The sequence below is a fragment of the Symphalangus syndactylus genome, chromosome 13, assembly GCF_028878055.3.
Source record: "Symphalangus syndactylus isolate Jambi chromosome 13, NHGRI_mSymSyn1-v2.1_pri, whole genome shotgun sequence".
NCBI lineage: Eukaryota > Metazoa > Chordata > Mammalia > Primates > Hylobatidae > Symphalangus > Symphalangus syndactylus.
This window is the reverse complement of record NC_072435.2, coordinates 110,140,312-110,153,270: the sequence shown is the minus strand read 5'-3', so window position 1 is coordinate 110,153,270 and position 12,959 is coordinate 110,140,312. Positions and strand designations below refer to the sequence as shown.

Here is a 12,959-nt window from a genome sequence, read left to right as displayed (position 1 = left end):
AAAGTTTTAACTCCTGCATCTGAGGAATTTAACAAGGGACAAAACAGGGAAATATATACATAGCTATTTGGTATAGAGATTGAAAGCAAAGTTTTAACTCAAAGGATTATTAAAGTAACCTCTCTGGGCAAGTTGTGATCAGTAATGCTGCCCAGATCATCATATTGTGGGCTTTTTAAAGAATCTGGAGGCAGTGGGGGACTGTAAGACTTTTTGTTGTTTGGTTGTGTTTTGTTTTTTTTTTTTTTTTAATTAGCTTTAAAAGGAAGAGTAGAGTGATGGTAGAGCCAACTTTTAAATATCCTTCTTGGAATGGTTGGAATTGAGTTTCAAACCTTAATGTGCTCCCAGGGACAATAATACAGGCTGGAAAATAATTATTTTCCAAGTTCCAGAGCTGCTTTACCCCTCCATCTGTACTGTCCCTGGCCAAGTTAAGTTCCCACCCAGGGCACATTGCCCCATTAAATTCTTTTTTTTTTTTCTGCTCCTTCCTTCTTTAGCATTATAAAGGGGGCAGGTCCTTCATTATAAACTCTTGGGGATCATGCCAAGACCACCGCTAACGAAATAGTTTAGAGTTGAGCCCTCAGAAGCTTCAAAAGATGACACATAGTACAGTTCGAGTTGAAAAAATTCCTCAGGTGTAAAATCAGGCAGCAATATGAAGCTACTCTTGTATCGCACTTCTTTCACTCAATGTTATGCTTGTGGGATTCATCCACTTGTTTGCAAGAGATTGTAGTTCATTCATTTTTCACTGCAGTGTAGTACTCTTCTCAGTGAATTTGCCACAATGTATTTATCTATTTCACTGTGGATGATGGTTGCTTAGATTGCTTCAGTTGTAGGGCTATTAGCAACAGTGTTGCCATTAAGGTTCTTCTACATACCCTGGTGAATATGGGTACCATTTGTCCTCCAATATCCTTAACCTCCTGGCCCGGAAGTTCAGAACCCCTTTGGACTCATGGAGCTCTTGGATAACCTGATGGAAGCTGGGCCCCGTATCCAAAATACAGACACATACACACAGACAGACAGAGACAGAGAGACAGAGACAAAGAGACAGAGATAGACATACACAGATATAGAGAGGCAAAGGTGTAGACATATACAATATTGCACATCATTTTAGGGAGGTCGCAAGGAGCCTCAAGTGTATGCAAGGATCACCTCAACAACACCAGCTGTACTCTGGTCTGGGAAGGGAATCAGGGAGACCTTTTCTGGGGTGCCTGACAAGTCGTATCTTTGGGGGAAACCAGAGAACAATGAGGTGAGTTTCCCTCCAAATCTGCTTCTGAATACTTTTGTTTTTCCTCCTTGGTGCTGGGAGGTTTCCAGCCCCAGAGAGGGAGAAACAAGTGGTCAGTTTCCCCAGCATAACTCCAAACTCCATGGCACTCCTGCAAAGCCTGGTCTGCTCTGTGTGGATGTCTGTGTTTGCACCAAGGGTGAGGGCAAGGCTGGAGCCAAGAATAACCCATAATTCTGCACACAGCAGATTGAGTTTCTTGCAGAATTTGCTCCCAGAGGAAAAGGTAATGGCAGGAGCTGAGCATGGCCAAGGCCTCAGAGAGTGGATACACTATGTGTGTTGGAAAGCACCCACGGCAAAATTTGCAGACAGTGACGGGCTCTGGGGGGCATGCACATGGGTCCAGCCATGTTGGGCGGTGCCACTCTTAGTCCTGGTTAACAGGGTCCCTATGGTCTAAAGGGTTCTGCCTGACTCTCTTCTGACTGTGTCCCTCCCTTTAAGGTAGAAGAGTTGGCAGGAGCCACTTCGCCCCATCATTGGTACTCTCATGTTCAGGGCACACAGAAACTGAGATTTCTGTCACCTTACTGCAGCTTGGCCACCCGGGATCACCGGGCTGTGAGTGATGCACCCTCTAGTCCCAGGATGCTGCAATTCCCACCTGTGTCTCTCTCTGCATTGCTCTGTGTGTCTCTTGTCTATTGCTCTCCCGCTGCTTCTATCCGTGTCTGTTTCAATGTCTCACTGTGCTTTGTTTTCCTGTATGCATCTCTTCCTCAAGCTGTCTCTTTCCTTGATGCTCCTCTCTCTCTGTTTATCTCTCTGTACATCTCTCTCTAATGTTCCCTCCATCTTTCCTTAGCCCACAAGCCTCTCAGTGCCTTCCCCCCAGTAACTGGCCATTGGGGACAGCTGCCGGCAGTGACCTCAGAGCTCTTTTGTGCCCACTTTGCCTTCCTCCCTCTGCAGCGCCAGCCCTGAACCACTGCTGGAAAGGGAGCTGCAGAATGAGCTCAGCTGTCTTCGGAGAGACCTGCACCCACTTTCTCGCTCCAAGCCCCAGGGCTCCTTGCCCTCAGAGGGGCTTCAAAACAGCCTCTTAATAATTAGAACTAGATTTCCCATGAATCCTAAAAAATGTATTTCCATCCTCTTAGCACCAGGGCAGGAAAAAGACTGGAAGCTCCCTGAAATCAATCGAATCTGCATCTCCCGGGCTTCCTGAACAGGCAGCTCCCCGCACCAGTCGGGAATCTTCCCAGGTTGATGTCTTATCTCAAAGGGAAGGAGAGGGAGATAGTTTTGAACTCATCCCCCTTCCCCAGCTCTCCGCTGCAGGAGCCTCAGGTTCTGGAGTCTAGAAGGAAGAGGACTGGGGGACAGCGCCCCGAGTGTGAGGAGGTGCTCTCGCTGGAACCTGGCGCAGGCGGAGCTTCAGGAGCACCCAGGATTTCCTGCTCTGAGTCAGGGGTCGCATCGGAGACCCCCGGCTAATCAGCCTCGCCTGCCGGATCTTGCCTTCTCCAGAAGGTGAAGAAGGCATAAATTTTAAAATTCCTCTCCCCTCCCCGCCCAAATGGGTTGAGATTACTCCAGGCAAAACTGTCTCTTCAAAAATTAAAATTGGGAACGGTTCCATTCCAACTCAAATGGCTGAGCAGAGAATATTGCAAAAACTTTACCAAGTTGCGCAAAAAACGGTTCCCCTCCCGGCTCCCGCCAAGCATGTCCCTAAAGGGCATTTTTCCAGGCAGACGGTCCATAGCTCTCATCAGATTTTCAAAGAGCTACGAGGAGCCCACCACCGCCACCACCAAAAGGGTGAAAAGGTTAAGGACCCTTACAAAGGTACGCAGCGCCGCGATTACACTTGGAAAGAAAACCTCTGCCTGCCCACTCGCCTTATTTTTTTTTAATCTCCCTCCCCTTCCTCCTCCTCCTCCTCCTCACCCCACCCCCTTTTTTCTTTTGCAGCTTTTCGTTGACATTTCAAAGCCTCTCTCCTGGTTTCGATTTGAAGCTCCCGGATAAAATCGATCAATTAAAAAAAAAAAAAAATAGGCAAGGATTCCGGTTCTGGAATTCGAAGTCCTCCCCCTTCCGCGAGGGCGGAGCTGGAGCCAGAGGCAGGCCGGCATAAAAACTTCGCTTGCGCAGGCACCTCATTGCCCCCCTACTTCCCTCTTCCCCAGACATTTTTCCCCCCAAAAAAGAGCGGGATCAAAGAAAAAGGTTTAACGTTTTCGGCAAGCGAGCACCAGGCGCCCTGCGCACTTAAGGTCGGGGAAGCGGGATGTTGAACTTGCTCCGCCCATTTGGCAGCGAGAAGCCCCCACATCTGTTTACTACCTGAATCTGCGACCTCAGGTATTCCAGGAAGCCGGTCTGGCGACCTTAAAAGACTGTGAGGTGGCCAAAGTCATAAACTGGAAGACAGCGACTCTTAGATCTGAGACCTAATTCCTGTTTTATTGATTAAGGAGGGCAGGCTAGATGGAGTTAGAAACAAGATGAAACTTGAAAGATCCCGCACAAATCCTCTCTTCCGCTGGCCTTCGCCTTCCCAACAGCTGCTGTGCGTCTCACCCCAGCTCACCTCTGTGGGGAAGGGGACGCCCAGGTAGGGGAGGTGGAAATTTGCGAATGTGGCCGTTACAGGAAATTCAAAAGGAATAAGGCTAAGGGAGCAGAATTAAATCTCATTTCATTTAGTAACATTGTGGGCTGCAGGTAAGAGGGCGCTATCCTGGTTATTGATTTTTTCTTGATGTAAAATTTTCACATTTTGTTCATCGTGGGATTCTTTTTGTATTCATTTTTGGCGTTTTAAATATACTTCATTAAAATATTATTTGTCTTGATTACCGAGATATTTTCACCATCTTATTGGCCCATGCAAAGCCTCATTCTGGTCCCTGCCCTCTTAGCCAGGGCAGCTGAAAGGGGCCCTCAAAGTCCGAGTCTTGGCTGGGAAACATTTGGGGGTTTGGGTATCACTGAGAGGAACAGGCATTTAGGAAATGAAGAGAAGGAGACAGAGGAGATTTTAAGGGTGCTGAGCTTGTTTCCTGATTGGAATCCCCGGGTCAGATCAAGGCAAGAGAGAAATCTCATTTTCCTCCCCTAAAATGTGACTCCGTTCACTGTGACATTTCTGGCTGTGATTGAGAGCAGGGAGGCTCGGCCATCTGACGTGAGGTCAGGGGCCTGGATTTTGTTCCTGGGAGCCCAAATCAAACTTACTGTGTGGCCTGGGACAAGCTGTGCTGTGCTGAGACTGTAGCCTCCTTAGGTGATTTTTTTTTTTTTTTTTAATGGAAAAGACCAGCCAGAGACATCCAGAATATGTTAAATAAATCAGTTTTCCAAAATTCTTCTTGGTTTAAGAGTAGGTTTCCCCTACAAAGCCTCTATTTGATTAAAAGGCTTGTAATAATGGCTAAGCTTTAATGAGTGTTCACCCCAAGTCAAGACACTTTGCCGGTTGTTTTTAAAGCATTATCTCTTTTAATCTTCACAACAGACCTAGGAGGTAGAAAGTATCTTTCATTCCTATTTTACAAATGAAGAAACTGAGGCCAAGAGAGGGGAAGTAATTTGTATACAGCGGCTGAATGGTGGACTTCAGAGATCAGGCAAGTTTCCTCCAAAGATCCCCTTCTTACACAATACATGTCTGTGAAAAATTCACTGCATTTGCATTTAAGAACATTTGAGGACAGTGGAAGTGTGAATGGATTTGGAGAGGGAAGGCCACCTGCTCTAGAAGAAGCCGCCTCGGGATCTGCATATCTGTACCGTCTGCATTCGAATTGCCCTTCAGAGCAGCTTCTTCCTTGCCCGGCTCATATCCCCCAAAATGAACTACCCTGCCATCCAAAAACAGCTGTTTGCTAGCCAGTAACAACCCAGGCATGTACTCTGTGTACCAGAGCATTTTCAATAAGCCACAGATCCTCAGGCTGAGAAAGAAGCCACTGGAGGTTCAGAGCCAGGCACGGGGGATGAGGCAGACAGAAAACATAAGACGAGAAACTGGGAAACAGGGAATGTCCTGATGCTGCCTAAAATTCCAGGAAAAAAAAAGGCACACAGTGGTTAGAGGAATGGGTGCTGCAGCCTGAGAACCGTGGAGAGGAAACGATGCTGGTTGGTTCCCCATTCACAGCCTTTGGTGTCTCTAGGGTATTTGTTTTTGGAGAAGAAACATCTGTGAGGGTAAAACACTTCCTGAGTGAAGCAACTGTGTCCCACAGAAGTTGGGATACATCTGATTTTCTGTGATGCCTTCAATGCAGAAGTAAACATGATTAGACTTTAAGTTTTTCATACAAATACTTTTTTTTTTTTTTTTTTTTTTTTTTGAGACAGAATCTCGCTCTGTCGCTCAGGCTGGAGTGCAGTGGTGTGATCTCAGCTCACTGCAACCTTTGCCTCCTGAGATCAAGTGATTCTCCTGTCTCAGCCTGTTGAGTAGCTAGGATTACAGGCATGAATCACCATGCCCTGCTAATTTTTGTATTTTTTAGTAAAGACGGAGTTTCACCATGTTGGCTAGAATGGTCTCAAACTCCTGACCTCAAGTGATCCAACCTGCCTCAGCTTCCCAAAGTGCTGCGGTTACAGGCATGAACCACTGTGCCCGTCTACAAATACATTTTTAAATGTATTTATAAAGGTCTTTCAGATTTGGGGTTCAAACAAAAAGGTCATCAGAGATCAGACTGGCAGCTGGAAATGGATGACCTACTAAAAAATCTGAATTATCTTTCCCTGCTGTCAATGATTATAACTTTAATTCAGAGAGTGCTTTAAACACATTTCTCATTTTGTCTTCAGGCCATAGCTCTATGTGATAGATAGATTAACAAGTCATTCCTTTTCACCTGTGAAGAAACTAAAGCCCAGCAAGGTTAAGTTGCTCACCCAATGTCACACAGCAGTAAACAGAAAAAATAGGATTCAAACCAAGTTTTTGTGGAACCCTAGACCCATGTCCTTATCCCACTCCATGGCCAGGGGCTAAGCTCATGGAACATAGTCAACATTTTGCAAGGCTGTCTAGGGAGTGTCAGAGATTCAGCGTGTCAAAGAAATGCCAGATGTGATTTCTGAAGGCAGCCCCAGAACGTTCTCTCAATCCTTTCTCCTGGCCAGGAGGCAAGAAAGGAGCTGAGAATTGCTGTCCAGGATAGCCACAGTGCTCAAAAACATGGGGCAAGGGACATACGTGTTGAGAAATAGACTGCCACTGACTGAGCAACACGATCCCCAAGTGAGATTTCTCAGTGACTGTCACTTGGCTCAAAGAAACAGCATCATCCAATCCTTTTGAGCCAGAGCTTGACAGAGTAGTCAGCATTTGCTGAGAACCTGTGTGCCATTTTTTTTTTTTTTTACCAAGTGCTAAATCATTTCTCTTTCTAATACTCCAGTGAGGAATTCTCTTTCTAATATTCCAGTGAGGAATTGTCTGGGCAACCATGCACAGTTGTGCAGGTCATGCACTGCACAAAAGGGATGTCATTCACATCCTTCTGTCCTTGCCTTTGCACATTTATATATATAGCTGCCCCTCAGTATCCATGGTGTACTGGTTCCAGGACTCCTTGCAGATAACAAAATCTGAGGATTCTCAAGTCCCTGATATAAAATGGCATTGTATTTTCATATAGCCTACACATCGTTTTTAATGCTTTAAATCACCTCTAGAATACTTATAATACCTAATACAATGTAAATGCTATGTAAATAGTTGATATACCATATTGTTTAGGAAGTAATGACAGGAAGAAGAGCCTGTATGTGTTCAGTACAGACACTTTTTTTGTTGTTGTTTTGAGTATTTTCCATCTGCAGTTGGTTGAATCCCTGGATTCGGAACCCACAGACAGGGGGCTGACTGTATTTATTACAACCGTTTTCCAGAAGATGGCAGTAAGGTGTCTTGTTTTAATGACAGTACAGTATGACAAAATTCCAACGTGGAAGTAAGGTGACTTGAGGGAAGGGTGCCTTCTTCTAATTGCATAAAGACACAGTATGGGTAGTGACCCTGGCTATGATCATTTTTCGCATTCACAGCTGGGCACATTGAAAAGTGGAGTGCCTGACTTAGGTTCACAGAACTGGTTAGAAGGTAAGTCAGCCCTCAAACAAGCCCATAGTCTGGGCTTCCACCCACTATACTGGGGCTGCTAGGAGGTTGAGAAACAATTTGGAATCACCCAGATCTGGGTTTAACCTCTACCTCTCCTGTTTAAAGCTGTTGTAAAAAGTGATTCATACCCTCTGAGCCTTGGTCTCTGCATCTGTAAAATGGGTACAATAATAGTTCCTCCCACAAGCCTAAAATTTATATGGAACCACAAAGACCTTGAATAGGCAAAGCAATCCTAAGTAAAAGGAGCAAAACTGGAGGCATCATACTACCTGACTTTAAAATATACTACGAAGCTATAGTAACCAAATCAGCATGGTAGTGACATAAAAACAGACACATAGACTAATGGAACAAGATAGAGAACCCAGATATGAATCCAGACATTTATACCCAACTCATTGTCAACAAAGCTGCCAATTACATATAATGGGGCAAGGATAGCCTCTTCAATAAATGGTGCTGGAAAACCTGGATAAACATATGTAGAAAGAAGAAACTGGAGCCCTATCTCTCACCATATACAAACATCAAATCAAAATGGATTAACAACTTAAACATAAGACCTGAGACTTTTAAACTACTAGGAGAAAACATTGGGGAAATGCTCCAGGACGTTGGTCTGGGCAAACATTTCTTTGTTTAAGACCTCAAAAGCACAGGCAACCAAGGCAAAAATAGACAAATGGGATTACATCAAGCTGAAAGGCATCTGCACAGCAAGGTAAAGAATAAACAAACTGAAGAGACACTCCACAGAATGGGAGAAAATATTTGCAAGCTATATTTGACAAGGAATTAACAACCAGAGTATCCTGCAGGAGCTGGATTTAAAATAAAAATAACCAGAATACAAAGAAGTTCAAACAACTCAATAGAAAAGGGGAAAGGAAGGAAGGAAGGGAGGGAGGGAGGAAGGAAGGGAGGGAGGAAGGAAGGAAGGGAGGGAGGGAGGGAGGAAGGAAGGAAGGAGAGAGAAAGGAGAGAAAAAGAAAAAAACAGGTATATGAAAAACTATTCAATAACTCTAATCATCAGAGAAATGCCAGTCAAAACCACAATGAGATATCATCTCACCCCAGATAAAATGGCTTTTATCAAAAAGACAAGGAAGAACAGATGTTAAGGAGAAAAGTGAACCTTTATGCCCTGTTGGTGGGAATGTAAATTAGTACAGCCACTATGGAAAGCAGTATAGAGGCTATTCAGAAAACTAAAAATAGGCCAGGCATGGCAGTTCATGCCTGTAATTCCAGCACTTTGGGAGGCCGAGGTGGGTGGATCACCTGAGGTCAGGAGTTCAAGACCAGCCTGGCCAACATAGTGAATCCCCATCTCTATTGAAAATACAAAAATTAACTGGATATGGGCTGGGCACAGTGGCTCATGCCTGTAATCCCAGCACTTTGGGAGGCTGAGGCGGGTGAATCATGAGGTCAGGAGATCGAGACCATCCTGGCTAACACAGTGAAACCCCGTCTCTACTAAAAATATAAAAAATTAGTCGGGCATGGTGGCAGGCACCTGTAGTCCCAGCTACTTAGGAAGCTGAGGCGGGAGAATGGCATGAACCTGGGAGGCGGAGGTTGCAGTGAGCCAAGATCGCGCCACTGCACTCCAGCCTGGGTGACAGAGTGAGACTCTGTCTCGAAAAAAAAAAAAAAAAATTAGCCGGATATGGTGGCAGTTGCCTGTAATCCCAGCTACTCGGGAGGCTGAAGCAGGAGAATCACTTGAACCTAAGAGGCGGAGGTTGCAGTGAGCTGAGATCATGCTGCTGCACTCCAGCCTGGGCGACAGAGTGAGACTCTGTCTCAAAACAAACAAACAAACAAAAACAAACAAACGAAACCCATAAAAAAAGAATTACCATATGATCCAGCAATTCTACCTCTAGGTATATCTCCAAAAGAAAGGAAATCAATATATTGAAGAGGCATGTGCGCTCCCATGTTTATTGCAGCACTGTTCACAATAGCCAAAATATGGAAGCAACCCAAGTGTCCATCAGTGAATAAATGGATAAAGAAAATGTGAGCTGTAGGTATAGATATAGATCTCACATTGGAATACACACACACACACACACACACACACACACACACACACACACACAATGGAATATTATTCAGACATAAAAAAGAATGAAATTCTGTCATCTGCAGCAACGTGGATAGACTGGAGGTCAATATGTGTAGTGAAATAAGCCAAGCACAGAAGGACACTTATGCCACATGTTCTCACTCACATGTGGGAGCTAAAAAAGTGGATCTCATGAAGATAGAAGGTAGATTTGTGGTTACCAGAGGCTGGGAAGGGTGATGGGAAGAAGAGATAAAGAGAGGTTGATTAATGGTAAAAATATACAATTTGATAGGAGAAATAAGATGTAGCATTTGATAGATCAGTAAGATGACTACAGAGCACAATAATTTACTGTATATTTCAAAATATCTAGAGGAGAATATTTGAATGTTCATAGTATAAAGAAAAGATGAATGTTTAAGGTGATGGATAGCCCAGTTACACTGATTTGAGCTTTATAAGTTATACGAATGCATTAAATTATCACATGTAACCTGAAGTTATGTACATCATCTATTATGTATCAATTTATAAAACTTTAAAAATAGTCCTGACTGCAGGAAAAAAGAGATAATATAAGCAAAGTGTTTTGTTCAACACCTGGCATGTAAACACTGGCTAGCATTATTATGAATTGTGTCTGATTTGTACATGGTTGAATCTTTTTCTTTCATGTGTCTTGAATGGAAGGATTCCAGACCAAACCCTACCTCCCAGCACACAGGATTGGGAATGTTAACAGGCTTTCCAGTTATCATGGTTCCTGGAAGCGTCTCTTGTTTGGGGACATTCTGTCGTGTCTATTTTCAGTCCTATTTTTCTTCAGTTTGCAGCTGGATATGGAGGAATTATTGGGAGGGGGGAACTAGATGATTTGTCCAGCTGTGGCTGCCCTGAGTTCTCTGAGAGACAGAGAGAGAAAGGGGGAATGAAAGACAAAGAGAAGGTGGTAGAGGGAGATTGTCAACCCAGCAATATTCATGAAGCCCTAAATTTATTTTGCAAATGATGACTTTAATAATTCAAACCCAGCAAATGGCTGGGAAGGCCAAAGTACCACCTCATTCAGCACCTTAGTGACATTCAGAACTAAGAAACCTGTCCTCTCATTTCAGCCTGATGATGTCACCAGATGCAGATGATGGAATTTCCACAACCTCCCCGACAACAACAAAATTAAGTTATTAAGACCGCTGGGGAACTTACAATTCTTAACATTTATTATATAATTGTTATGATTATTACCACTCTAATTTATTTCCCTACTTAAAAATGTTCTGGCGACTGTAACTCATTTTAGGCTGATCCTCGCAAACCGAGAGACCTCAGATTATTTAGAGAGAGAGAGAGAGCGTTTAGCCAGGTGCGTGAGTCTCAGATTTCCTCAAAATTGCTGCAGGGCCTCACTCAATATAGAAATAAGCAAAAAACAGTGTGTGCATTATATCAATATTATGATAATGTGCACCGAATGCAGATCATAAGTGATTAATTCGGTCATTTTCCAAGTTTATCCCTGGGGGTTTAGATCCTAAAGGGCCCATGAATGAACACAAGCACACACGTAATCCCATCTTCCTAGGGCTCTGTGGAAAAACACTTTAATGCAAAATGAGGAATGAGAAATTAGGTATATATAGTAGGAAAAGCAGCTTTTTAATTGTAGGCTTAGTCTTGTCTCTAACCTGTGGGCAAAGCGAGGGGACTCAGAAGGTAGAAAGGAAATAAAAGTGGCTGAATCATATCATTATGTGGTATTTCACCAGTATGTTAATATTATAGAAATGAAACGCTCTTCTATGGAGAAGTTTGCATCTGAGGTTAAACTGAGTATTTGATCTGAAGGGCCTGTGAGTAGAAAAAGAAATTGGACTCCTACATGGACAGAGTTAAAATGCCAGTGGATTCATATTAATTGAGCCATTGAATGTTTTATGTTCAGTAAATGTGCTACCCTGTTATAATGATGATATTAATATTAAGGAGAGTTTATTGAGTATTTAATATCCTCCATTGTGCTAAGACAGTGATTCTCAGTGGGGAAGGTGATCGTGTCCCTCCTTCCCTCCCCCAGGGGACATTTGACAATGTCTGGAGACAGCTTAGGCTGTCATAGCTGGTGGGGGTGCTGCTGGCATCCAGTCAATGAAGGTCAGGGATGCTGCTACATATCCTTCAATGCACAGGACAGTCCCCACATCACAGAATATCCAGCCCCAGATGTCCATGTGCCAACAGGGAGAAACCCAGTGCTAAGGCTTTGCATGCATCAACTCATTTAATATTTGCAACAATTTTTCAAACTAGATATTACTAGTTCCCCCATTTTACAGATGAGGTAATGAGGCTTGGAGGAGTTAAAAGGACTGTCCAAGGTCATTCAAGGACTACTGGAGGCATTGAGAAAAAGACTTCCCTCTTGTCTCTGTTCACAGCTGGAAACAAGGCAGAGAAATGCTCCCAGATAATCCATTCGGCTCCCATCTCATGCTCCCATGCAAGCTCAGGTGTGTGGCCCATGGAAGGTTCTACCTCCAGCCACCTACCAAACCACCTGTGGGAAGACAGAACGTACTCCAAGCCTGGTAGGCAGGTACACAATACTACCTGCCTTGAGCAAATTCTGAAAGAATATAAACAAATCTATCAATGCTTATCTCTAGGGTCAGGTTTGGGAGACTTTATTTTTCACCTTATTCATGCATCGAGCATGTAACAATTTCATGATCAGAACAAAACAGTGATTTTAAAAATATGTAGAAAGCTTACATAGTAATGGGGGAAATAATTGCGGCAAGGGAAACAAGATAAATAGGTGCATCTTCTGTGGCTACTCTCAGTTTTACAAGAATGTAAACCGTAGTGTCAGGATGTCCACCTTGATGGAGGAAACCTGAAAGCCGGGAGCCCTCACTTTCTTACAAGGTAGGAAATGAACGCTTTCTTTCTTCTGTATACCTTGTCTATGAAATTGACTTACTGTATACTAATATATATTTTTACTATTTTTCATAAATTATGTTTACAATAATAATACAAAGTACCTCTGGACTCATTTTATTTTATTTATTTATTTTGAGGCAGAATCTCCCTCTGTCACCTAGGCTAGATTGGAGTGGCATGATCTCGGTTCACTGCAACCTCTGTCTCCTGGGTTCAAGAAATTCTCGTGCCTCAGCCTCCCGAGTAGCTGGGATTACAGGTGTGTGCCACCACACCTGGCTAATTTTTGTATTTTTAGTAGAGACAGGTTTCACCATGTTGGCCAGGCTGGTCTCTAATTCCTAACCTCACATGATCCGCCTGCCTCAGCCCCCTCAAAGTGCTGGGATTACAGACGTGAGCCACCGTGCCTGGCCCAACCTCTGGATTAATTTTAAAAACTTATTTATTTATTTATTTATTTATTTATTTAGAGGCAAGGTCTTGCTCTGTCACCCAGGCTGGAAT

At 43.7% G+C, this 12,959-nt stretch overlaps 1 long non-coding RNA gene across 1 annotated transcript in view; it reads right to left on the bottom strand.

Annotated features, from left to right (window-relative positions):
* The window catches only part of LOC129459992 (uncharacterized), a 60,243-nt gene that overhangs the window by 26,202 nt on the left and 21,082 nt on the right, over positions 1-12,959 (bottom strand). The window lies entirely within an intron of this gene.